Below are 5,201 nucleotides of genomic sequence, written 5' to 3'. Positions count from 1 at the left end.
ATTTTTTTAAATATAAGGGTCATTTTTGTCACAAAAAATTGCAAACCTTACTGTGTCATGTATCAAATGAAAGGGCTCGTTATGAGGATCTCAATTATATATATGTCGGCGGCCGATCGTAAAAATCGGCCAGATCACGAAAATTCCTAGGCACATCGTGAAATGCCGCCATTTCATGAATTGGCTAAGGGACAACGCCATATCGTTCAAAACTCACTGTTTAGCGAATTTGCCTAGTGACGTTTAGGCAGATCATGAAATTCCTAGGCATATCATGAAGCGCCGCCATTTCATGATTTGGCCAGTTTAGGCAGATCATGAAATTCCTAGGCGTATCATGAAACGCCGCCATATCGGTTCTGGCACTTCGCCGGGCCGCTGCCGCGGCACGCTCGCTTCGCTCGCTCGGCTCGTGCGTCATGATCACAATTAATACTAACACTCCTCGCTTCGCTCGTCGTACCTAAATTTTTCTGTAATAAATAAATAACAACTAGTGAATACTTTATTTATCAACAAATACTAACCTCTAAAATACGGGCAGACCGTGCATGGTTTTTTCACATTGTGCAACAGAATCCGTTTGATTCACAATAAAAAGACGGAGCTGATGTTCAAAAGCTTCTTTTTGCACTTCTATTTTTGAATTCAATCACTATTTTCGGTTAAAGATCATTTTGTTGCGACGCCGACATTTTTCACGGCGCTAAACAAACACGGCCGGTCAGCTGGTCACGGCCGCCATTGCATACGCAGCGCCCATCAGTGGCCAAAAAAGAAACTATATTTACGATGTGCCCGGTATAGAGCTAGGAATATCGACGAATGCGTTGCTCTAATCGATCTGCCGTATTATTTCTCAGGCACATCGTGATATGCCTGGCCAACGTTTAGGCATATCATGAAATGGCGGCGTTTCACGATATGCCTAGGAATTTCGTGATCTGGCGGATTTTACGATCGGCCGCCGACATATATTATTATTGTTAAATAAATCGTTTTAAATTTATTAATGACAGAAGACGAAAGTAGATCTGGACAGGGTCTTTAAATCCAGAAAAAGTGTATCAGGGTCATAGGAAATGCTTGATTAGATTATGTTAAAAAAAATGTTTATAATATGTGCATTGTCATTTACAATCGTCTTTACAGGTAATCTGAGGATGCTGAATGGTAATGCTTTTAGACGATGCTCACAACCTGGCTCTTAGATAAGTGTTTTTTATTTAAAATGTATCTGACAATTGACATAATTTGTATAATTTTGTTGTTTATTCTAAGAACCTCCTCTATTTCTTACTGTATTGTCATTATAATTATTTATTGTCAATTATATTAGGAATATTTCAATTGTCATTTTTCTTGTCATTGCTTTGATTATATGGCATCTTAATAATATAAAATTGTAACTGTACCTACTCTCAATAATTTGCACGCCTACATGCAGGCTGAATACATTGGATATAAAACTATAACATAACATCTTTGTAACTGTGTTCTAGCAAATAAACATTTCTGATTCTGAAAATTGACCATTCCCCCCCCCCTTCCTCATCTCCGAAACAACTAAGCCTAACATTGAAAAAAAAATACAAGATATTATAGTTCATCCTTGTAGAATACAGGAAACCTATAAGAATTCTATCAATGTGTGAACGTATTGAGTTTACCACTTTATTTTCAGTGTGGTAACCTCAATACGTTCACTTACGGAAAATAGTTTACTACCACTAGATAGCGCTAGTAGCAGTTAACTCGCGTCTTACTGTGAGGATTTAAAATGTGATATTTTGTATTAATTTAAAAAGCGCCGTAAAAATATTTATAAAAAAATTGAGGAATCATTTTCACTTTGTCATTGTACAGAACCCTCTCCACGCGAGTTCAACTCGCACTTGGGCGGTTTTTTACTAGACTAACCAGTAGCTTCGCACGCACAAACCTATTTATATCTGGTATTTCAATAGGAATTCCGAGATGTTACTAAATTCTCACGGGAATTCGTGATTTTTACCGAAATTGCATGAAATACAACTGTGCGATATTTCATGACTCTAACACAGCGGTTGAGAATTAGAGATTTTATCCCGATCTTGTGGGTCTATGGGGACAAAGTAACTAATGTGTTATTTTAGACGTTCAGCTGTCTATCTACATATCAAATTTCATCCAAATTCGTCCATTTTAACATGTAGGAGTACAGTCGAGTTCATAAACGTGAGCAATTAACAATAGAGTCGTGTTCAGATAGTTTTGATCAAGTTTATGAACTCGACTGTACCAAACACACACACACACACAAACTTTCGCATTTATAATATTAGTGCGATGTAGGTACCTACTTATAATTAAGGATAGCTCTACATTTTGATTTGAGAATAAAGTCTCATTAAAAAAACACCCAAGAACGTGTCGGGCTACGTTCCTATAATGGTAGACTTTCTATTAAAAGATCCAAAACGAATATTACCTACTCGTTTACTTTATAAGGCCTACGGCTGTGTTAGTTTGCCTTTAAAATCATTATGTGATGTAATTAAATATTTTCATGTTTATCACGCCTAGTTTTATTTTTAAGGGGTTCACTTATTTGAAAAATAATCTCAGCTAACTTGAAATGCTTATAAAAGACCTACCCATCGACACTCCATAATAATGGGTTTATAGACGAGAAAAAAACATCCCCATTTTATTTGTAGGCGATGTGTCCTGAGTAACTTCATAATATCTTGACACTCTTTTATTTAATAAGCTGTGGAAGGACATAGCGAAACTATAAATGTTCCTCGTAGGACTACAGAACCTAAAATTAAACAAACATTTTCTTTCTCTGTGTGCTCATCAATATTTATTTTTTGCTGCAAAGGGCCTTTAGTAATTTCATTAACTTAATTGCATCGCACTATCAATAAATAAGTATCACTTCAATGATTCTAAGAGCTAATTTAGTTGAGAACCCGGAATGCAACCTGACGCCAATAAGAGAAAAACTTGAGATGAAAAACTTTTGAGCGAGGAACGGAGCAACTTTCATTCAATGAACTTCATTTCATTTGAAGTAAAAGACTATTCGTCATTTAGGTACTTATTGCATTACATTGTATAACAACCTGCCGCGGGACATTAAGGCTCTCCGGGGAAATAGTTGACGAGTTGGCTTCTCGACAGATGTTTTTATACCGTTAAGAGTTATTTGTAGAAAAACTTACATATTTTTTGGTATTATTTTGTATTATTTGGAAATTATTATTGAACTTTTGAATTTATTTATTTTGATTATTTTTGTGATTTTTGATCTATTTTTTTGATTATTGACATAGGAAATTTGTAATTGTATTAAAATAATTAATCGCCTCTCAACAAAATATTTGCACGCATGCGTGCAGGCTGAATATACTGAAATAAAAAACATAAAGTGTAAGACCTTCCAGTACTGTATTCTGGCAAATGAACACTTTTGACTTTGAAGTCATTTATCCTCAACTTTCGCTGATTTAGTTGCACCTACAATGAATGTAAAACTAGTATTTTTCGAATCATTTCATGTTTGTTATTAACAAATAATGTTGATGTAACTACTAGGTACTCAATAGCCATGAAAATTGGAGGGACGACGGAAATCATCAATTAACCTAGCTTTAATTAATTACATTACTGTGTGTGAGCGGACTTAGGAGATAATACTGACGTAATGATGCGTAATTAAACATAATTAATCATGCATAGAACATAAAAAACTCTTTCGCAAAAATGACCGTAAAAGAACAGAATTTAGAGGTTGGTCAATGAGTTTTGGATAGTGTATGTACATTAGCGATTAACTCAATTTATAGGCAACAAAAGTTCAGGGTAATTTTTTGGGCCACCCATTATACTTAATTGTAGGTAGTTATCTCGATAATTACACTCATCGCTATTTTCGTGTAACTAATATTATTTTCTGATGTTACGGTTGATGAGGCAACCTAAGAGTTGAACCCACTTCCTAGAACACTTAATAACAGAATAGCACGACCCCGTAAACTTTTAATTTCTCTGTACGTAACATGTAAAGCTACGGGTTTAATAATTACGAGTAATACACTTATTATACATAGGTACCTACACATAAGCCTGCTGGTCAGACACCGGGTTATGCAATTGTATAAAACATATTTGTGCATATACCATGTGGTGTGACCGCCAAATTGTAAGATTATGCAAAAATTTAACCAGAGGAAGTTTCTCCTCTCTGCTAACGGTTGTGTACACGGCTAGATAACAGGTGCAAATGAATGCAATCCGTCATACGTTGCAAGTACTGTTCAGATTTTTTTACTATATAACTTTACTAGGAAGTTTTCCGTGGCTGGCCGTTCCGTCACAAGGAATCTGTCAAACGGATGAAAACCCGACAATATTTACCGCCGGCATTCATTCGCGACCAGTCTATAAACAGTAGCCTGCTCGGTGGAAATTGCTGCCTGGACAAACCATGGGTGGAGAACTTAAGAAAGGGAAATTTACACCAGCTGTTTCTCATAGGAGTAGAATTTCGAAAAAACGTTAAAGTGCCTACGTGTTTGTTTTGACCGCAACTTTGTACACTATAGTTATTTATTAGATAATTCCCGCGAGATAAGAATCAGTAAATACTACAGAGAGCTGCACTGTTTTTTTTTTTTTACTTTATACTTAGCTATTTCAGTCTTTCATTAAGTCGTGTGTATCATTAAAACTGAACGTAACTGTAAAATTACGTATCAGAGCTATTCCCTCATCAGCAGACGACCTTGGCTATAGTCATCAGGTAGTGTCTATCATATGAATTGTCATTGAAAGAAATTGAATAATCTTGCAAAGTTTCTTGTGTGTGCCATTAACTTTTGAGGAGTTCGTTCCTGCGGAGACGATCCTGGCCCGACTACCTGGATGTCACTGCCAAATTATTGTATTGTTACCAGATTTACATAATTTTTCCAAATCTACAGCCCTTAGGTTAACCAGTTTAGCTTGTGCGTTTTATGATTCAGTTAGTTTATAAAATCCTCTTTTAACGTTTTATCCCGTGGGAATTTTGGAAAATCTTGAAACCGTTTTTACCTGTTAGTGTTACCTACCTGCATGCCAAATATGAAGTCTCATATTTATAATTACGGAGTTAAGGCCACTTTGAAGCGGACAAATAAATCCCATTTATTCCCTATCTCGTGGGAATTTCG

This window comes from Choristoneura fumiferana, chromosome Z (genome assembly GCF_025370935.1).
Source record: "Choristoneura fumiferana chromosome Z, NRCan_CFum_1, whole genome shotgun sequence".
NCBI classification, from domain to species: domain Eukaryota; kingdom Metazoa; phylum Arthropoda; class Insecta; order Lepidoptera; family Tortricidae; genus Choristoneura; species Choristoneura fumiferana.
Note: the sequence above shows the minus strand (reverse complement) of the source record.